Genomic DNA, 23,110 nt, shown 5'->3' on the forward strand with positions numbered 1-23,110 from the left:
CCAGGGGTAGGGAACCTGCGGCTCGAGAGCCGCATGCGGCTCTTCTGCCCTTGCACTGCGGCTCCACGAGCCGAGCCGCTGGCCCCATCCTTGCCCACCCTGCAGGCAGCAGGGCGGGCGCACCGACTGCCCGCAGCCGGCTGGGCCGCGTCGCGGGCTTCCCCTCTCGCCTGCCCCGTTGGAGCGGGGTGGGTGCTTTCCCGGCGGCCGGCGAGGCCGAGCCGTTGGCCCCATCCTTGCCCGCCCTGCAGGCAGCAGGGCGGACGCATCCATGCGCTTCTCAGAATGAGCGGAGTAAAAGGTAAAAAAACCCAATATATACAGTGTTATCTTTATTTTAAATGTCAAAAATTATTTGCGGCTCCACGTGTTTTCTTTTCCCATGGAAAACGGGTCCAAATGGCTCTTTGAGTGTTAAGGGTTCCCTACCCCTGATCTAGCCTGATGCAGGTCATGCATGTGCTTGAATGATTTGCCTTGCAGATAGATCTGAATTCTAGAAGAGTCACTATGTTAGTCACCTTCTTACAGTGATATAACTGTGACCTATCCCACATGTGCTGCCATTGTACGTAACTATTATCTGAACAGCTGATATGTAATCTTATGTGCTATGTTAGCCATACTCAAACCAGAAGGAGTCAAAATCATTTCCCTTTCTAAGAGGCAGATGGGAATAGCCATGTCACTGTCATTATATGTACTTTGCTGCTAACAGCACAACTAAAAGGTGGAATACTAACAGTCAGAAGTCAAATTGCACCTTGAAGACTAACAAAAAAATCTATTTCAGCACCAGCTTTTGTGAGTCAGGGGTCACTTAATCAGATGCATCAAATGCACATTCATACGAGATATATTTAATGGCAGATTTATGTCCATTTGTTCTTTTAGGTTGCCCAGTGTCATGAGCAGAAGGGCACTGCTGGCACAATGGAATGTATTACTTCGGAGGATAAGCAGTTAGTGAACCCAATAAAATATTGCTGGTCTTCTTTGATCCTACAATAATACAACCTGGGTATATGGAGGGGTAAAGTTGGCATCTGGGTTTGTTGCAGAGTTTGATTCCTGGGTTTGTGTCTCTGTTAGGTGATCCATGAGTGTTGGTGAGAAACTGTTTAAGTGAGTGTGATGTTGGGGGTGGGGGGCGCTTTCTATAAACAAATATAGGTCTGCCATTTGAGGCCCATGAAAGAGAAATAATATCCACTACAGGCTGGTTTGAGTTGTGAGCCACAGATGACAACCAGTGCTATTCAGCTATTACATCCTCTAGCACTGTCTTGTAGCAAACCATTTCTGGATGCCAGTCCATCTCATACAAAAATTTCTCGGCAACTGTCATTTATGGTGTATGTCTGATGTAAGCTGCTGCCTGCGAAAACTCCTGCCACAGTAAACTACAGTTGACCATGGAGATTACCATCTGGGTGCATCAGAGCTGCAGTGAAAACTTCACTGTGTGGGTTCCCAGCCAGTAACCTAGTTGTATGCCTCCTTTCCTCTATGTACATTTCAATTTTGGTACTCAGACATCAACATTGTTTTCCTGTTGGTTCATAATTAATCTAGAGTACATTTGATTAACTCTTGGTTTCAAACAAAATTTGGATTCTGGGTGGAACCATGCCAGGGACAGCACTTCAGTGGGGAAATAGCTAAACCTGATGGATCCAGGGGGTGAAGTTTACACAACTTCAGTTTTTAATCAAGCTCTGTTTATCTGGAAAATGTATATGTTACCCCCACCCCCCGAGATCTAGTTCCAGTGACTCACAAATTCAGCTCAAAAATCAAGAAAACAAACAATGAGGGTTACCAAGTGGCTGCGAGGCAACAGAGCAAAAGATTGAAATCGACAACATCAAATGCTGCGGTAAGATCTAATAGTACCAGTCCAGTTGTAAGTGGAATTCATCTGTGATGGTGGCCAGTACAGTCTCCGTGACCAGCGTAGAAGCCAGACTGGAAAGGATGATAGACTGGAGGGTTTCCAGCTGCCATTGCTAGAGGGAGTGACTTTACAACCTATCCCTGTTGCCCGCAGCCTTGGGATGTTTCTGAATGCCTCCCTTTCTATGGAGGCCCAGATAACCCATACTGCACGCATGGCATTTTCCCATCTTTGCCAAGTCTGGCAGCTGGCTCTGTGTCTCTCTCAGTCCAATCTAGCTACAGTGATCTATGCAACTGTCCCCTCCAGGATAGATTACTGTAATTCACTCTACACTGGCCTGCCCTTAACTCTGATTTGGAAGCTGACACTAGTGCAAAATGCGGCTGCAAGGCTCCTTAATGGGATATCAATGAGGGAGCACATCACCCACATTTCCCACAAACTGCATTGGCTACCAGTAGGTTTAAGAATTTGGTTTTGATGTTTAAGGCCTTGAGCAGCCTGGAATCTGCATACCTCTGAAACGACATTATCCCATACGTCCCGCAAGCAAATCTGAGGTCAGCAATTGCTGACTTCCTAGTTGTCCCCAGTCCTGCTAGGATCAGATTGGCCTCAACCACAGCCAGGGCTTTTTCAGCCCTGGCTCCTACCTGGTGGAATGCTCTGCCACCTAACATCAGGGCGCTGCGGGATTTGGTGCAATTCTGCAGGTCCTGTGAGGCAGAGTTGTTCTTCCAGGCTCTTGGCTGAGCCCGAAACCAAAATCTTTATTCTTAATTGTTGCTGGCCCTAAATCCTTAATCCCTAGTTGCTCTATATGGTATCTGTTGCCAGTCTATTTTAACTTTGATTTGAAGTATTAAGTTTTTAGTTGATTTTTACCTAAATTTTACCTAAATGTTTAGACTGGATTTTAATTATTACCATTATTTCAATAGTTTTAATTGCTATTTAATTGAATTTTATGTGTTACTTATTGTTGCAAGTCACCCTGAGCCCTTGTGGAGAGGGTGTCATAGAAATAGAATTAAATAAATAAATAATCTCTGTGACTGTATTTTTATCATATGTGTGTGTACATTTATTATTTTATTTTCTCCGTAAAAATAGTTGAACTTTCTGATTCCTGCAGTTTTCTAATATAGAAAATCCTTGGTAAACTCAGGTGGCAAAGACTCCAGTTCCCCTCTCTCGCAATGCAAGGTCTGCCCCCACTAATTCCTTATCTAAAAGGGAACAGATCCTACCATTTCAGGTAACACTAATTCTAGGTAGGTATGCAAGACAGTTGTATTCCAGAGTGCATTTGGCGTAGGATGAACTGGCAGATTTGGCTGTCTTTTTATGTGCATTTTTAATTCCGTGCATTCAAAATCCTGTTCATTGGACCAAGGTTTAATAGCTAGGTTTGAGTTCATTTTGGGGGTATGATCTTTTGAGAGTTAAAGCTCTTTTGTCAGATTTTGATGCTACTGGATTCAAATCTAGCTGTAGTACTGCAGACAAACTTCCTCTGGACCAAGGGTTGTGCCCTTTCATCCTGACATTGTATTTTTGGTTGCTTCGAATCTGAGAATGTAAGGTAGGTTTGTTAAGGTTTTCGCAAATAATCCTAACAAAATTCTAACTGGTATTTTTTTTAAAAAATGGTCTGATATCCAAATAATAAAGAAATAAATAACCCCACTAACAATATTTGGAGAGAATTTCCCTGCCCCAGTGACATGTTGGAATTTATATCCTTGCTTGAATGGAGCAGCAGGGAATTCTGGGAGGTCTCTACAAACATTTTAAAGGTGACAATTGGAAACAGTTGCTCTCTGACTCTTGCTGAGGAAAGATGTGAAGTGTTCTGTTAAACCAAAAGGCTCTGACTGAAATGTTTAATATTGTAGACAATGTTTGAAATTGTAACCAAACGATGAACTGTGAATGTATTTGTATATAGTCTATTGTGTATTGTGTATATAGTCTATATTTCTCTAAGTAAAGTTCTCTTATGTTTAATGATTTCTGAGGTTAAAAGGCTGGTCTTTAGCTAGATAACTGTTCCTATCAAAAAAGTGGTGCACAAAGCTACATTCTGCTTGTTACTCTGCTAACAGGATCATATAGAAATATACCTGTTGCCCTTCATGACACACCTATGAGAGACAAGCAGTGTATCCAATATATTTGTCACGGCAAAAATCTCACAGGTCCACATGGATTCATTCTATTGAATCAGACCATTGGTCCGTCAAAGTCAGTATTGTCTATTGAGATGGACAGTGGATCTCCAAGGTCTCAGGCAGAGGTCTTCCATATCACATACTGCTAGGGTTGCCAACTCTGGGTAGGAAAATACCTACAGACTTTAGAGATGGAGCCTGAGGAGGGAGGAGTATGAGGAGAGGCAGGACCTCAGTATGATATAATGCCACACAGTCTACATTCCAAAGTAGCCTTTTTCTCCAGGGAAACTGTTCTCTGCCTCCAGAAGATCCGTTCTAATTCAGGCCCCACCTACCCCCTGATTCGTTCAACTGGAGATGCCAAGGATTTGCCCCTGGGGCCTTCAGCATACTGAGCAGCTGCTCTACCACTGAGCCACAGCCCCTTTCCAGAGCATGCAAACTTGCCTGCATTTACCTCCTGCCTGTTGCTCAGATGGTATAGGACTGGCGTAATCCAGTCCCTGCTCGAAGTTCCAGTAAGGAGTCTGGCTGCCACATTCTGCACAAGTTTCAATTTCCAGATCATGGCTAAAGGCAAGCCCACATAGAGCGAGTTACAGTAGTCTAACCTGGAGTTGACTTTTGCATGAATCTGGACCTGGCCCACCCACCCTAGCGGAGTGAAGGGGAGGGGAAGCAGTGAGGGGTAGCATGCAAGGGAGGGGAAGGAGTGAGTGAGGGGTTGCATGCAAGGGAGGGGAGGGAGCGGGTTATACAGCCATGATAGATCTATTTGGCTTCCTCTTGCAAGGAGGAGAAGAATTCAAACATTTGGGCTAGGAGACAGACATCTGCATTAAAACAAATCCATGGTAGGAAATGCATCTTCTAATGCGATCCTGCTGTATAGATTTGGAAACAGTGCTAAGCAATTTTACTGGTAGTATGCTATGCATTTGGAGCAAGGGCAGTAATTAAAACAGTGCTTGAAGTCATGTTTCCTCATGCATGCTCCCTTGTTGCAGAATCCATTGAGCAAATAATCCATGCATAAAGAGCAGAATGATTTTGTGGAGTGCTGTGCTGTGTTGCTTGATGGCCACCTCTTACAATTTATATAGTACTTGTCATTTGTGGCATGCATGCCTTGTTTTATATAAATTGTATTATTTTTCAAAATTAAAAAAAGAGAAGAATACATATATGCATATTAACTGGAATGGATCTTAACATAAGTAATATTCTATGCTTAAGAAAGACTTTAAAGTTTCCCTTTTCCCCCACAAAATCTTAGACATTTGAATAATTCTATAATTTTAAAAGTTAACTGTTACCTATAACACATGTTAATGAAGAGGAAAGTACAGGCGGTGGGGTGAGAAAAATAAAGCGTTTGGGCGCCTGTGCTGTTCCCTCGGGAGCGGGTTCAGCTCAGAGTTTTTTAAAAAAACATTGCGATTTTGGCAATTTTTAAAAAGTCCCAGTTGGGGGAAATATAGTGGGCCAGTCCTGCTTTGGGTAAGAGACCCAAGTTCTCCCCAAACCAGGATATTTCCCTTTGTCAACCCATTATATTTCGACTGCATAGAATCCACCAATAGTGACTTTGATGGACCAAGGAAGGGTATGATTCAGAATGAGGCAGCTTCATATGTACTTATGTGTCTTTTTCATATCAGCTTCATGGGATGTTATTTACCAGCTCCAGTTAAGCACTACTTCACAAGCCCTGCTCTCTGTACTACTGCTTTCAGAGGAAAAGTGGGTAGCAGCTAGATCAGGGGTAGGGAACCTGCGGCTCGAGAGCCGCATGCGGCTCTTCTGCCCTTGCACTGTGGCTCCACGAGCTGAGCCGCCGGCCCCATCCTTGCCCGCCATGGTCGGCTTCCCCTCTCGCCCGCCCCGTTGGAGCGGGGCGGGCGCTTTCCCGGAGGCCGGCGAGGCCGAGCCGCCGGCTTCATCCTTGCCTGCCCTGCAGGCAGCAGGGCGGGCGCATCCATGCACTTCTCAGAATTAGAAGAGTAAAAGGTAAAAAAAAACAGATATACATAGTGTTATCTTTATTTTAAATGTCAAAAATTATTTGCGGCTCCAAGTGTTTTCTTTTCCCATGGAAAACGGGTCCAAATGGCTCTTTGAGTGTTAAAGGTTCCCTACCCCTGAGCTAGATAAAGGGCTTTTTTCAGTAGCAGCACCTTGCTGGTGGAACACCCTGAGATTAACCCCTATATTGCTTTCTTTTAAGCAACAGGCTTTAGCTGCCCGTTTGCACACATTAAGCCTTTGTTAAAGGAATTGTAACTCTCTCTTGAAACAAATATGGCCAGACTTTTAAAACATTGCTCCTATTAAAATTATATCCACTAGGAACTACAGTATGTTTGATGTATTGCTCCATCTTTGTTGATTTTAGTAGATTTCCAAGCAGGTATTGTAGTCTGTATAACTGGCAACAGGTAGTACTAAACAAAGCCTTTATCCTGAATTTATCGCAGGAAACATTTGTCACTAGAGGGAGCTGATCTGGCTTTCTAAATGCATACTAACATGAAATGTATTATGAAGTAGCAAAGAGCTTGACGTTCAAGGAGTGATTTCATATTAGCCCTTTTGTGCTGCCAAGGGATACCTTTTCCATAATCAGCTGCAAAAGGAATTGAAGCAGAGGTTCCCTCAGCATCTGAGATGGTACATAATTTCCTCTTATTAAAATCCAGCCCCACGAGCTTCTGAAGTCTGTTCAAATGCAAGCCTTTCTAGTCCCTGCTCCTCCCTTTTTATTCTTTTGCTTCCAGCCTAATTAAATACTTCCTGTTCTTTAACACCTAGCCACTTGTCTCTTGGGGCTCAGGGAGAAATAGTTAAAGATCATTCTTGGTGGCTGTGAACATGTGATGTACTGCTTTTTACTTTGAAGCAAGCCAAAGTTTATGCTCATAATTTTATTTTATTGTTTATAATTCTAATAGCACCATTATATAATAATAATAAAAAGAAAAAATAATTTATTAATTTCCCGAGAGAACCCACAGCTGTGGAAGAGAGCAGGAAGTCATTAATTAAGCTGAAAGGAAAATTTATTTTTTAAAAAAACCTGAGAAAATGAGTAGTAGATTAAATCGCTAGGATGGTTCAAAGGTAGTTATTTTTGAAAAGCAGTGTCATACTAAGATATTCAACCTATCTATGACACTGAGTTTGCTTCTTTTTTTTCTTAGAAGGAGAAAGAAAAGAAGTTGTGGTTTGTTGGTTTGTTTTCATAGCATCTATTTCCTGTAACTCTTTTCTAAAGAATGGGACTTGCGGTAAATTATATTTGGAGAAGATAATATCTAATTTGGCAATGGTCCCTTTAAATCTTCATGTTCTGTTTGGTTGCCTAGGACAACTTCTGTAAACATCAGTGAACCTACTTGTGTCCTCTGAAAAAGTTGGGAACTGAAATTGATGGGAAAGGTTAGGTCATTTCAGAGTTGCTTCAGACTGTGAGTACTCACTATAAATGGTTTCTTTACATGCTATTTGCTTCCTGCTTTTGGAGTTGAGTTTCAGAGTCTGAAGGGGAATACGCACTGCTTTTTTTTTAAAAAAATGCCAGATTTATTTCTGTATTATTTCAACTACTAAATATGGTTTGGTGTACTGAAAATTAGATAGGCACAATGAAAAACATTGGGACTCTCTGGCTGTAGGAAATGATTGGTCCACAGACCATTGTAAATGTGTAAGCTTCTGAGAACTAGCTGCAACGAGTAGTTTAAAAGACTCTTCACATATTTTTTTCATGTTCTGTAGCGGCAGTTCATGAAAATCAATCACCCATGTATTACTTGATACTCCAAATCAGTTACAAAATTTATTCGACTTCATTGGATGCTGACTGCTTCCTAGGAATAATCATCAGGTTCCCCATCATTCTTTATTATACAAGATAGGAAAATGGCTGGCTGGTTCTGTGTTAAGCTGAACAGAAAATCATCATGAATTGCTGAAATATTTATCTGTTTTTCCTATGATACTTTTAGAGGGCATTCTTAACTTGAGTCATGTAACCGTGGTCATTTAAACATTATTAGTTCAAGATTTTAAATGTGGTATATTTTCAATAAGATACTACCTATTTCTCGCATGTGCATTCTTACAACATCAGCAGCTGCAGACCTGTTTATACAGAGGGAGGAAAAAATCCCCAGATAAATGTAATCACAAAGGAGTGGAAAGTTTTACTTCCAGTAAAGTTTTGAACTTGCACTCTGCAACAAGTGCACTACAAAAATCTTCTAGATTCGTTTAATCTGATACTCAAAGGTTTGAACATTTCTAAGCCTCGTGCATTTGTCAGTAGCACTCAGTCCTTGTTACTTCTTGTAGGATACTTCTGGTTCACTTAAGCAGGAGGTTTTTGTTCACCCTTGTTGGTATGCAATTGTCAGTTGGAAGACAGGTTTGGAAGTATTACTGATAGGTTTATTCTTGGAAGGCACCTTGGCACAATACACTATAAAAATAAACTGATTCAGATCCATGATATGTGAATGTATACAAAACCAACAGAAAGATGTAAATATTATAGAATGCATAAACAGGCAGTGAATAAACACTAATTCTAAACTAGTCCCCAGTAGACATACCAGGTAGTGGAGAGAGGAGCCATAAATCATTATGCAATGTAAATTCACTTGAAAACAAAAGCTTATATATATTAGAGCAAATTTAATGCATGTTAGTCACTCTGAATATTAAAACACTAACCCTCCTGCGAGAAAAAACTCAATTCCCAAGCAAACAAGCAAATGCAATTTCATAGCTACCTATACAAAGACTTAAAAAGGTTAAAGAACCTGGAACTTCTCAGTCTAGCAAAATCTGGGAGCAGGGACGTAGGTATAGATTTTTTATGGGGTGGGTTTGGGGGGCACACCCCACCCGCCCCTGAGGCATGGCCATGCCTTCCCAAGCCCTGCCCCCAGCCTCAGTGCTTATAAAAGCAGCTCTCCGAGGCTGGGGACAGCAGACTCCCCTGCCCTGCCCTGCCCCACTCTCCCCCCACCAGCTGGGCTCCCAGACAACAGCTGGCAGTCCTTTCTGCCCTCCCCTCCAGGCAGAGGCATAGCTAGGGAAAATGGAGCCCTGTGCTGTCGCCCCACCCCCATGGGCGGCCACTATGATGCTGGAATCCACCCCCCAAACAGCATCACTTTCAATGGTGTTTCAACTAGGGAGCCCAGATTCTCCTTTTAAATCCACCTTAAAGGGAGAATCTGGGGTCCCCAGTTAAAACAACATTGAAAGTGATGCTGTTTTGGGGTGGATTTAAAAGGAGAATCGCAGGAATTTGGGGTGTGTGTGCCTACTGTCAGGGCTGCAATTGTTAAGCTAGCAGCACCAAAATTTCAGGGTATCTTGAGGAGACTCTCCTGATGATACCACCCAGGTTTGGTGTTGGTTCAGGGGGTCCAAAGTTATGGACCCTCAAAGGTGTAGCCCCCATTTTCTATTAGCTCCCATTGGAAACAATGGGGGATGGGGCACCCCCTTTGGGAGTCCATAACTTTGGACCCCCTGCACCAAACCTCACCAAACCTGGGTGGTATCATCAGGAGAGTCTCACAACAAATCCCTGAAAGTTTGGTGCTGCTAGCTAGCCTAAAAGCTGCGCCCCCTACAGGCCACAAACTGAAAAAGCACTAAAATACAAAAAACCACAAACGGGGGTGGAGCTACAAACATGTAATGTGGGGTTGAACCCGGGAAACCCCCCCCCCTTACCTATGTCTTTGCCTGGGAGGAAGGTAAGGCAAACGGAGGATATTCCTTGGAGGCCTCAAGACCAGTGGCAGAGGGCCAAGGGGAGGGGGGCGTCGTGCACCGGGCGCATGCCTGGGGGGTGCAAAATTGCCCCCTGGCCCCTCCCCCTTTCCCCCATGATGCCCCCCGTGGCACACACACACACACACACCACCACCCTTCCCACACTTACCTACGTTCCTTTTCTTTTTGTAGTACTTTTTGAGGCTGAAAAAAGCGGCCTAGTTACAGTTCAGGGGAAAAAACTGCCTGAGGAACGACAGTTCCCAAGAGACCTTGGGGCTCACAAGGTCTCCTGGGAAGTATAGTTCGTCAGGCAGCTTTCTCCTTGAACTGTAAATAGGCCGCGTTTTTCAGCCTCAAAAAGTACTACAAAAAGAAAAGGAACGTAGGTAAGTGTGGGAAGGGGTGTGGGGTGTGTGTGTGTGTACCACGGGGAGGGGCGCCGTGGGGGTGGCAGGGGGGCCGAAGAAACACTCTGCGCACCGGGCGCAGTTTGGCCCAGCTATGCCTCTGCTCAAGACACAACACAATAGCATCCTCAAAGCAAGTGGACCTAAAAGTAAGAGGCTGCAATTGCTCCCAAACAGAAAAAGCTACCATTCCCCCACTACATATTTCATTTAGCCAGGAGCATAGCCAGATTCAGATTCAGAGACCTTTATTAGGCATATGCAGCATAGGGACAAAAAGGGAAAAGGAAAGAGTAAATCCAATAGAGAACAGTGAAAATAGTGTGAACAGAAGCCAAGGGAACCTAGTTCAAAGTGCGCAGCAAAAATTTGGCTACAATTTCTGTTATTTCAGCCTCGGGAATGTTGACCAGAAGAAAATAGAAAGATCTGAGAACCCAGCTGATAAGGCAGAGAAATCAGGCCTAAAGCTGTTGTACTTCAAGCAGGAGAGCAAGATGTGTTCAAGGGAGTCAGGATAGGAAAGGCAGAAAGAACAATGTTGATCATGCCGAGGGATGTTTAAGAACTGACCTTGAAGTAAAGACAATGGAAAAGAATTGCATCTTGCTCTCTCTCGCCCATCTTGCTCTCTCTTGCCCATCTAAGTTTATGTTTTGGGAGTTGGTTCAGATAATTCCTGAGGCTGAAATAACAAAGCTTTCAGGGGGTGATCCCAAAGTACAAGGGTGAACAAGAACTCTGTGGCTTGCTCAGAAGGTATTGGCAGTCCTGATCAAATAATTCATTTTTTAGTTGAAGATAAACTTCGTTGGCAGTGAGCATGAGCAGGGAGTCCCAGGCAAAGCCCAGTGAGGCAGGGAGTCCCAGGCAAGGCCCAGTGAGGAGATCTTAGCCTTGATTAGTAACCACCAGTCAGAGATCTGGAGCTCATGCATCACTAGTTGGACCAAGCTGTACGAGTCAGAATGGAAACAGAGGCGTACCCAAAATTTGAAAGTGGTGACCCATGTCCTGGTTTCCAGAAGGTGATGTCCTGCCTCAAGGCAAAGGACTGCATAGGGGACACAGTGTGGGAATCCAAAGATTTTACATAGAAAGCTGGACTGCAGCTGTTCAAGCTTGGAATTCCATTTGTGGATCCATATAGTAACCCCATACATTAGATGTTGAACCACTTGCACGGTAAATACCTTCAGGGTCACCAGGATGAATCTGCCACTATTGAAGGTTAAAAAAACTTCGGGACAGCAGCAGAGGCACATTTGCTACTCTGAGGGCCTTATCTCTATGTTTAAAGAAAACTTTAAAAACGAAACAAAATTCTTGTATTGACAAAAAAAAAATTGTTAAGCGCTGATACCAAACCAATAGCCATGATATTAACTAGCTGAAGGTTTCTAAATATTTAGGGCAGTTATTCAGTTGGCTTATGTCACTGAAAAACCCAAAGAGTGGTATCAGCTAGAGATTTTTTTCGAAAGGGGGCTTTCATAATACCATACATGATTAAAATATCTCAGGGCAAAATGATTCCTCAACTCATGTATAGCTGATATGTCTTTATAAAGATTTTTGTTTCCTGGAAGCCATACACTCTAAATTTCTCAGATCCACATTTAGTGTTCCATTTGCCTTCTCAATGCTCTTCTCAAGGTAGAGTAGGGATGGGTCACTTAAAAAACATGTCTGCTTCCAAGTGATAAGCTTTTGGCTTAATCTAAATTTCAACCCACTTGCATTAGCTTCACTAGTTTTTACAGCCAGTTCCCATTCAGGATGGATAAGAGTTGTTGATAAGTTACAGTTTTGTGGGTTGACCCTCACAGCCCTATAGCATATTGGGTTTGGGAGCAAACAAACAAATATATTTGAATAGAGTTCTCTAAGCTGACAAAGCACAGACTCAAACTTATCTGGCAGCAAAAAACCTCAGCAAAAACTTCGTCCTGGCAGAATTTTAGTTATGCCTTAAAACTCTTTAATATTGAAAAGCCTTCACCTTGGCCTGCCTAATGCCTTACCTTCAACTCTTCTGGCAGGGAGATTTTAATAGGAATGTAAATTGAGTGTTGCTAGTCTTTGGAACATTGTTTTGTTTGCCATATTTGTTGGCATATTCTTGTTTAGATTTTGATGAACTCTTTTACCATGGCAGAGTAGCTGCAGCTCTATTGATATCACATCTACTCCAGGGGATTTGTTCCTTTCAATTGCTCTTAGTGCAGCTTCACTTTCAAAAACTATAAATTCTTCAAAAGATCGGCTTTGGAGAAATTTGTCAGCCTTTCATCACTTGTGTTTTCTAATTTTGTCCTGTTCAGTTAATGTATTCCTGTGTTTCAACATGCCTAATTTTGCTTTACATTTCCTTTTAATTTCTTGGATCTTGCGGAACTGTTTTTCCTCTTGCACTTTTTTCCTCTTGCAGATAATGATGATTTTTCCAGAAACTCCCCTCTGCTTTCACCAGGCTAACTACTAGCAACAAAAGAACTGGAAGTCCAGCAAGGTAGTTCCCCCTCATCACTCGTAACTTGCAGGTACTGATACATAAGGGCAAAGTGACCTTTCCCAACCGCTCCCCGAGTCCCTTCTCATCAGATTACGTTTATGCTAAATTTTCTGGTTTTCAGTTTCTTGTTTGCACCATCCATTGTTCAGAATTGAAAGTCAACCAAGGAGAGAGCAGAAGGCATATACTTGTTTCTCTCCTGAGGCTTTCCTGTCATTTTAGTGCCTCAGTCTGATGATTGACAGTTCTGTCATTGGCGCCTTGGGTAATCTGAAACTGTAAAGGATGGAGAGCAGGTCCCTTTAGCCATTAGTACATTGCTGTGGTGGTATTAGAAGGAGTTTTGATTTGGCTGAGAGGGAGGAAGGTGATATGGGAAGAAAATGAGGTTATGTCAGATGAGGAGAGTCCCAATTATCATCACCGTGTGAGGGAGGAAAGGGGAGGATTATCTGGAGAATGGCTAATAAAATGTAGAAGCATACCTACGGTAACATGTATGAGTAACCGAGAGAGTAACCATGAAAAACTGAGGGCACTTTTGCACATGCAGAATAAAGCACTATCAATCCACTTTGCAGCTGGATTTTATTGTGTGAAATAGCAAAATCCACTTGCAAACAATTGTTACAGTGCATTGAAATGGAAAAAGGTAAAAGGTGAATCTAGACCCGATTGAAATTGCATTTTTCAGCATGTGCGAAAGTGCCTGAAAGTAACCTTAAGGCTCACCAACTTTGAAACGCAATCAGTGGACTTTTAAAAACCCATTAAGGATGACGCACCAGGAACGAATGCGGCCGCGCTAAGGAATCCATAGCAATGATTGAATGAAACTATTCAACGCAGGAGAATAGCGCAGAACAACACACCCTCGACCCGCTGCTCAGCCCGAGCAGTTTGCCTTCTACGGCAGAGGGCCGGCAGAGGCTTTTGAGGCGGGACTGCCCATTTTGCCTGGAGCGGGTGTGTGCTATGAGCAACGCCACAAGAGGGGCTTTCCCCTCCTCCTCAGGCCTTCCAGCCTGTTGCCAAATGCTGTCTTCCGCCCACTCTCATCCTGACCCCTATTTCACAGTGCACGAGAAAGGGAGCGTCTACCTGAAGCTCACCTCACGTTGCGGCCACTTCCCCTAACCCCGTTGAACAGTGGTTCGTTCCGGCCTCCCTTCTCTGCTGCAACACTCCCTCTGCCAGTGTGTGCAATCTTGGCGAGCTCCGAAGCAGCTGCTGCAGCTGCTGGGAGGGTTGGGGGAGGAGAGCTCGGGAACGGGCGCTGGAGACGAGGCTAATTCGCCTTGTTTGGTTGCTGCAGTTTTTTTTTTAGCCTAGAGAAGGTGGCGGCATCCTGAAGCTCCTGAATCTCAGCCCCGGAGGACGCGACACCGTCTTGGACTGCAGGTAAGTGGGAGCGAGCCATCGTCCTCTTCTACCCTCGGAGCTTACCTTTCCAATGTGGGTATTCAAATGCATTAGGTCCCTTCCTCGACAGCCCTCTCTTTTTACCTGTGTCCCGCAAAAGAGCTGAAGGGTGGCACTGATGCAGTGGTTGCTGGAGGTGGTGATATCCAAAGAGAGGGACCAGTTGAAAAGCAGAGGCTGGTACTGATAATGATTCAGCATCATTCCCGCAGAAAGGGGGGGTGGGGTTCAGAATGGGAATCCCGGAGGGCCAGAGCTGCTGTATTTCAGGAGCATTGTATCTCTGCCTTTCTGAAGGGCTTGATTAAAAAAATTTTTTTTTACACTTCAAAACCTGTATTGATAACCTTGCTTTGTCATTATGAACCCTTGTCTCCTGTCATCCTGCTCCCCCATTTGGTCTCCATTTGCTGCAAGTGAACTCTCAGATGGCATTGTTCAGCATCCTCAAGGGCTTTTGTGGCACAGCTGGTTCAGTGGTAGGGCTGAAGAGAAAGGGTCTCACTTGAGGAATACCATATCTTCACTTCCACTGTAAAGGAGTTGGGAGAGAAAATCAAGGACATTTAAAACAATTACCTTAGGCCTGGACTGTAAACTGCTGCCTTTAAGCAGTGCTTTTGATTACATATAAAATAATAGTGAGATCTTGCTGGATTTGTGTTCTTTCTCTCTCTCTCTCTCTCTCTCTCTCTCTTTCTTTCTTTCTTTCTTTCTTTCTTTCTTTCTTTCTTTCTTTCTTTCTTTCTTTCTTTCTTTCTTTCTTTCCCTCTTCCCCCCTCTCTCTTTCTTTCTCTCTTTCTCTCTTTTTCTTTCTTTCTTTCTTTCTTTCTCTCTTTCTTTCTTTCAAGTCAAAAGGCATGTGAATGATAACGAATGCCTGACTTCAGGGAAATGGTGTTTAACTTCAGGGAAATATTTGCATGAAAAATTAAATTTCTGGTTGAACAATGCTGACTTGCTTCTTCTGTGAAGCACCTGTGTGATGGAAACTAAATCTTGAGTGCTTGGTGTATGTCTGCCAGTAAAAATGGGTTAGTCTACAAAAGGACAATTATTAACTTCAGTCCCAAATGAAATCCTTAGAAGAACAATGAAAATTGATGACAGATCAATTGCTTTCTCTGTCTTCACTTTCCTCATCTGATTGAGAAGCAAATCCATATCTGCTAAGGCAGGGATTGTTTGTACCATTGCTCTAGTGATAAAGAAAAACATTCTACAGAAAAGGCTATCCTCAAGGCAAAACAAAATATAATAGGCTAATTTCAGTAGTAGATGTATAATTAAAAAGGAAGCAGCTTTTTATTAAACATGCGGAGGGGCAAAATTAGGTCACCTTAAAGGTGGTCTCTTTAGAACAGTTAAAGAGGAAGAAAATATAAAATTCCCTAGATCCACCTGGAAAATTTGATAAGATTGGAATTATGTGTAGAGATCAAATCCCCTATACAGAGGGCTGGATAATAACACATGGTCTGTTGTTTCAGCTGTGTATGTTGAGAGTAAGGAATATTTGCATATCTCCCTTTTGAAAGAGCTGATGGTAAAACATTAAAGTGGCCAAGGTGAAGGTTCTTTGTTGTTTAGAGATTTCTAAAACATATGAATAGCCTGGTGGAATAACGTTACTAGAAATATTGTGGTTCAGGGGAAAAAGGGGTTAAAGTGACCTCCATCTCTGTGTCCCTGTTTAGTGTGCAGAAGTACAATAACCCTTCAGAGGACAAATGACTTTGTTACTCAGCAAATGACTTCTGTTTCGTGAACAAGCATCCTGTCACACGGATTACATATTAGTGTGTGATGGGATTATTTTAAGAGGTGAACATTTTAGGACACAGATTCATTGTTTTAGAATACTAGAGAAATAACATTTTATCCAGAATGCTTGGCAAGGCAATTTCTGTCAGGGGGAAATGTGTTTTCAAAAGAAAGGATGCATTTGTATCATTTGCTGAGGAACTGTGGTTGTTTGAAAAGGGCTCTGATCAGAGCTTTGGAGCTAGTGCTGAGCCACGTAGGCAAGAAAGGTGTATGGGTATTGGTTTCTTGTATTCATTCTTGTAAAATGCTGAACTCAAGTGCTGGTGTGGTGTGAGAAGAACTTCTTGCCTGTAAAATGAAGGGAGGGAATACCCTCCATATTTGTTTTGCACAATCACAATGCAGTCCACAATTACTGTTTTTATATTTGACATGTTCATTTGTTAAATGTTTTTCATAGTTTTCAAGTCCTATAACATCTGTGTCAAATAGGTTGCTATTAGGCCAAAGAACTAAAATGTAGATTTCCTGTTCAGCACAAAGAAAAGGTACATTCCCCCTTTGACTTCAGTGAATAGAGAAGGGTATAAGTCTGTTTAGAATGGCATTGTTAATTATGTTGAACCCACAGTAGAGGTGGAACTCGAACCCAAGTTTTCCAAGTATATGAATAATGTTCCCCTTGTCTCTAACTTTTTGGCTTGTTCATAGCCCTTTTCTTGTAAAATACTTTTTTACATTGCATCTCTTAAGACTTTGTATTTGCATTACAGTGCTTTGTGCAAATACGAGGGAAAAGTTATTTTAATTGGTCATTTTATTATCTCTGTTATAGGCTGTGGAGCTTGTGTTGCACGGGCTCATCCTCTTTCCTGCCATGCTACACCTGTTGAGGAAAATTATTCTCCAGTTTCATTTTTTCCATCTTAGGGTTACCAAACTGTCAAAAAACAGTTTTTGTACAGAAGTTGCTGGTAGAAGGAGAATATGGCTGTTTTCCTTCTTTCTCAATTACTATTTGTTTCCCTAATTGTGTTTAAATGTCTCTGAACAGTAATTCTTGTTGTCCTTCTAGTTCTAATTTCTATCATGTAAATATTTGCCCTACTTTCACAAGGGCCACCTATTTGTGGAACCAGTCAATGGACATTACTTGCACAGATACCCATGTAAATATACGCTCATGTTTGCCTCGTAGTGTTCATCCATTCCCCACAAAAATATCTGGAAGCATCATTCGATGGTAGGGATTGGAGTGGGGGAGGGGGAGAAGGTCCTAACTTTTCTGAGTTGGCAATCTTGGCATCCCTAGCCGCCCATATCCTGTACATTTCCATCCATACCTAATCTTCACAGACTTCATAAGTGAAACACATATTTTGTGAGTATTATAATTGTCATTTAATTTTTTTAAACTATTTTTAACATGAGAACAGGAGTTTTTACTTTAATAAACACCTAGAACTGTGAAAATAGTAAGGTTAACAACTCTGCATGTGATGCTTGCAGTCAGCAGTGCAACTTTCTAGTTTCTTCCTATAAATAGTAAATGTTTTTGGCAGAAAGAAATGGAAGTTAAAAGCCCTTCTGTAAGGCTGGTTAAATATTGGCTCAAAATTTTTTGCAGTGCTAATTGTTTTAGGTACAACTTAATCTTGCTCATGTTGGTGGTGGAAAGTGTTATCAACTTGCAGCCAAATTATGGCAACTCCATATGTTTTCAAGGCAAGAGCATTCAGAGGTGGCTTGCCATTTCCTGCCTCTTTGTCAAGACCAGGGGCCTGCAACCTGAGGCTCCAGAGCTGCATGCGGCTCTTTCAGCCTTATACTGCGGCTCCACATGGCCTGGAGGTCAGAGGGCAGCATGGGTGTGTCCCTCCAGGAAAGGTGAGTGGAGGGGCCAAACTGGAAGTGACTCCATGTGGAGCCGCCTCTCCGGCTTGGTAGATCTTCGGGGCCGTGGAAAATGGGTCCAAATGGCTCTTTGGGTGGTAAAGGTTGTTGACCCCTGGTCAAGACCTAAACTTTGTTGGGGGTCTCATAGCCACATGCTAACAAGATCCAGATGCTTAGCTACCAAGAGATCTGGCTCCCTTATGCTGTCCAGGTCAGGGCTACACGTTTACTTGAAAGTATATCCCACTGGCTAGGGGGAGGGAGGGGAAGAGGTGGCAGCAGTTATTAATTATTATTTATTAGTCATTGCCATTGATTGTTGACAGAGCCCCTTGGGGATTGGGCGGTTTATCAAATTTTAATAATAATAATAATAATAATCATCTATTAATAGTTTGGTGTAGAATGTGTTATTTTATTGTTTTAATTGTTTTAATATTGTACTGATATTTATATTTTAATATTTTTTATGAGCGTATGATTGATTTTATGTTATGACCCGCCCTGAGCCCTGCGGGGATAGGGCAGGATATACATTCAATTAAAAAAAAATAAATTCTGTTTGGGTACTGTTCTGTTACTTCCAAACAGCTGTTCATAGGATTCGACTTCAGTATTAAACTACTTTCAAAATATTTGAAATCAACTCATACATTCATTTTACCACATGTTAACTACAGCACATGTAGAGATTTGCTTCACTGCAATGAAAGAAATGTAAGTGTCTTCATGCACTTCAGTTATTCCTCCATTTGAGAGTCTCTCAGCACGTGGTTTGACCCATTACATGCTGGTTGTGTTGCTGCCGTCACCAGAGGTGTATTGGGGAAAAATGGTGCCTGGGGCAACACCTGGTCAGGCGCCCCCCCCACTCCCTCCCCACACATAGACCCGTGTCCCCTTGCGCCCCACTTATGCCGGTGGCTCAGGCAGGCACCATGGGGACAGGCCAGCTCCTGCCCTCCTTGTCAGTAGGGAGGCTGCGGAGGGCAGGAGTCCAGAGCGTCCCCTTTGCAGGAGGGCTCCCTGCTGTGCGGTGGGGCCTGGCATTGGCACCAGTTGGATGCCGGGCACCATGGGAGCAACCGGACAAAGCCAGCGCGATCCACCGGCGGAGGAGAGGCCTCCCCTCTGCGTGGCTGGACCCGGCCTTGGGTGCCAGCGTGATTCCCCCAGTGGGGGAGAAGCCTCCCGGCCGTGTGGATAAGCTGTAGAAATGCAGAATGGAAATCAGTAGGTTTTCCTCCCTTATCTTTTGTTTGTCTTGTTCTGGATTTCTGCTGCCAAAATTGCAAAAACTTTTTATGCAGATCTAATTATTGTGCATGCTTCAACTGTTGAAAATTTGTGTTATGTCTTTGTAATGTTAAAAATGCTAATTTGATGTCTATATCTTAGAGCCATATACTAAAATAGTATCTCAAGTGAACATTGACTGTTCTCCTGGGGGATCATGCATTTAGCTGCCTTTCTATACATGTATGGCTATTCTGAACAGAAATGCTTGGGAGAGTGCTACAGCATTGAGTTATCTGGCCATCCTTCCTCAGTGTAGTCCTTACTGTTACAAGGAGCAAGGGTGGGTAAGCAGCTCCTCTGAATCTTTATTTTTCTTTTGTCACTTGCAGAATTCCATTGATGGCACAGGAGTGAACAAGCAAATTGCCTTTCTGCATTCCTGATCCACCTACTCTGCCATTTTTTGCTTCCTCAATATTTTTGTGCCATCCTAACAATAATATGATGTTACCTAGTTCTCTGCGGTAACCCACTGGTAGTATATCTTTAGGGTATGCTCGCTTAGTTTCAGCAAGAAGTGTAGTTGTGCCACTGTCTGGCTTCCAGTATGTAAAATAAACCTCCCTTAGGGATTACTTCAGATCTAAGCAGATGTGAAATTTTCTTTCTAACCTTTCAGTTCTTTGTTTCTTCCTGGCTCTACTGTTTATTCATCTTTGTCTTTCTAATCAGTGTTATTTTGGCAGCTGTTTGCCTGCCCAGAAGTGTTGCCTGGTTTTGAAATGTTGTTGAGTTGTCTTTCTTTCCCCCTGTTTTTCCTCAAGCTGGCTGATTTGCTGGGAGCTTTCTTATGTGATGTTGTACACACATGTACATGCTTGAAGATGCCTTCTACTGAATAAGGCTATCAGTTGATTAAGTTCACTACTGTCTACTCCAGTTGGCAGTGGCTCCCCAGGATTTCAGGTGGATGTCTTTTATATCACCTTGGTCCTGGTCCTCAGAGGAGTCATAAGCCAGCTGCGCAAAGGAGACAGAGGCTACAGTTACAGGGTAAAAGGAAAAGTGCTCGCATTGCTGCTAGATATGACAGAAGGTTCTGTGAAATGGAGGCATCAGAGGAGGACTGAGTCCTTGCAGGATCCCAGCCTCAGTAAGCAGAACTCCCTATATAAGCCCTGCCTTAGGCTTGGCTCTGTGTGTGAAGAGTGTACTTCCTGGTAAGCTCCATGTGTTTGGTCTCCATCTGACCTCTGGCTCTCAGCCAGCGAGCCTTCCTGATCTCCTGCCTCTGCCTTGACATCGGACTGCCTTGACCAGGCCTGTTCCTGCTGCCTGCCTTGACTCTGATTTGGTTTTGACTATGCATTTACCTGCTGCCTGCTCTGACTCTGCACTGGTTGACTACACCTCACACACTGCCTGCTGTGACTCTGGCTTGTCCGTCACAGTCTAGGCCCTTCTTGGCTGCAGCAGCAAAGCAGATGATTGATCCCCAGTCCCTCCTTGTAGCTGTTCATCCTTTCTGTTTGGTCTGTATTATCTTTCTAACAAGTATGTGCCCAAGCTCAAAGGCTTGTTTAGACACATCTCTGGGTTGTGCATTTGGTAGGGTGAGACAGCAAGTCTTGGGCTCACACAATCTTCTGTGATTGTCATACAGACATCCTACATTTTGTCCATCTCCTGTTCATCCCAAGAAACTCCTGTGGCATAACCTGGGTGTTTGTAAGGCGTTAAAAGCCTTTATCCTTCGGACTGAGTCCATCAGGCAAACCGAGAGTCTGTTCATCAACATCTCCATGCCAAATCTGGGAGCCCAAAGGTCTAAGGCAACCATCAGTAGCACCATCATTGAGGCTTACAAAGCATCCCACCTACTGATTCATTCGGGAATCACCTCACACTAAACACGTAGAGGAGCCACAAGCGCAGCCTTTAGGAGACTAATTCCTGTAGAGGACATATATCAGGTGGCCACTTGGTCGTCCATCTCAACATTCATCAGACATTATAAAATACACTCTCTTGCAGCTACAGAGGCCGCTTTTGGTAAGAGGGTGTTAGAACACATTTTTGGAGACTGATCAGATCCCACCTATTCTTCAGGGACACTCCTTGGAGAGGTCCCATCCAAGATGCCCTCAGTCACCTCCAGGAGAATGGTCCATTGGTCACTTACCATGAAAAGACCTTCTCCTGGCGGGCAACGAGGGCATCTTGGCCCTCCCTGATTCTTCTTCAGTCTCCAATTCCAGTCTGCAACCTAGTTCTTACACAAACCACCAGAGGTTATCATCTCGATGTTACAGTAATTGTTGTTGTTGCCGTTATTTATGTCCTTGTTACTTCCTGTTTTCTTACCTTGTTGGAAGAGTTCTTGTTTACTGCCTCCATGAGAAAGGGAGGATTCGAAAATCATCCATCCAATATGCCCTTGTCGCCTGCCAGGAGAAGGCTCCTTCACGGTAAGTGACCAGTGGACCATTTCCATGTTATGATAAGTGGAAGTGATTTTATGTGAAAAATGCTTAGCAAAGAATCTCTGCTATTTTGTATATTTTGGGGGTCCAGATACTTAAGGGCCAGAAACACAAATTCCCTTGTTTGCTGAAGGTCTGAGCTGAATGGCATAGTGCAGGTGTGGTGGTGAAATTAACTTGCTTAACTTCCTTCACCACAGAGTAGTTGTGAGTGACTCTTCCTTGAGTTTATGTTGAACTTGCTTCAAGTTTTTTCACTTGTCTTCACAATTGTTTTATAGCACCAAGCTCTTCCCTAAACTGTATTACATGGAGCATGAAAATGGAATGGGCCATACTTACGTCACTAATAAAAGGGGTTATTTATCTTATTTTTAAAAAATATTCAAGCAGAATTCCAAAGTTCTAGCCGCAATTATGAAGCTGAGTAGAATGCCACTGCATCTTGCCTAGGAGCAGTCAAAAGTAGTAGCTCAAGTGAACCAAACATCTCTCTCTAGGATAGTGAAAAAGGCAAATCTATAAAGTTCAGCTTCTATTTTTGAATGTCCAGTCTGAGGACATCTCCATTGTAACATGAAAGCTCACATACTGCCTTGTGAACATTGTTTAGTTTTCATAAAAGGTTTTTTGTTTTACTGCTTCTTTGATAAATTAAACACTGTGTTTACAGAGCAGGCAGTGATGAAAACAAATTGAATAAAAACATGAGAAAAGTGAAGACGCTGGCTTAAAATGAACTGGTGTTTAAGAAGGAAAAAAGGACCTCCTGATGTTCTCCCTGATGCTATAAGTTGTATAATTTAGTCAGTGGAAAGAAAAGTTGTTCTTGGAAGTGTTAGTTGCTAGAATTTGGAAATAAATGCTGAGAGCAGTCATCCAATTAATATCGATCAGAACACTATGAAAATAAAACAGCGACCATCCTGCTACATTATACTCCAGTACACTTCATTAGTGCCTGTCAGCTAAATTCTTCAGTGAAGTGCTTTATGTATATAGGGGCTTTTAATGTGGAGCTCAGGCTCTTTCACTATTTTTTAAATTGTCACATCTACAATCTGTGTTTGAATATTTAGATTTTTCCAGAATTTCTCCTTGGGTTGCTTTAATGACTGTTTCTTGTCATTTTGTGCAGGAGTCATCTCAAGACTAATTTTAGTTATTTTTTGAAGGCTTAGATTTCTGGGAAGAAATATCTTGAATATTTCTGTTTCATCAAAAGGACCTCATGGATTCTACTTTGCTCCATTGGTTTGCCATGAGGTACAGATGTAGGGAAAGAGCAGGACTGGGCCCCAGGCACACAGATCCCCTCCTCTGTTCCAGCTTTGCAACTGATTTGAGGGATCCTGTCACTCAAAGAGTTCTTGGGTTTGAATAATTGTGACTATACTGGTTTAATGCTTCCTTCCCCTCTTGGTGAGGTGTGCAAGTAGATAGGTCAGTATGTATATGCTCCATTTGTCTGAAGGACTAAGAATGAGATGGGCAATTGGTTGTGGTGG

The 23,110-nt window shown here is 42.9% G+C and overlaps 1 protein-coding gene across 4 annotated transcripts in view; it reads left to right on the forward strand.

Annotated features, from left to right (window-relative positions):
- The first annotated feature begins 13,892 nt into the window (after positions 1-13,892).
- The window catches only part of TTLL7 (tubulin tyrosine ligase like 7), a 75,525-nt gene continuing 66,307 nt past the window's right edge, over positions 13,893-23,110 (forward strand). For 2 of the 4 annotated variants that reach the window (XM_048496588.1, XM_048496589.1), the window contains exon 1: positions 13,984-14,196. The gene's annotated coding sequence lies outside the window, so the exon portion shown is untranslated. Of the gene's footprint in view, positions 14,197-23,110 lie in introns of all 4 variants that reach the window. The other 2 variants (XM_048496591.1, XM_048496590.1) reach the window with 2 other exon arrangements.

The sequence above is a fragment of the Sphaerodactylus townsendi genome, linkage group LG05 (genome assembly GCF_021028975.2).
Source record: "Sphaerodactylus townsendi isolate TG3544 linkage group LG05, MPM_Stown_v2.3, whole genome shotgun sequence".
NCBI lineage: Eukaryota > Metazoa > Chordata > Lepidosauria > Squamata > Sphaerodactylidae > Sphaerodactylus > Sphaerodactylus townsendi.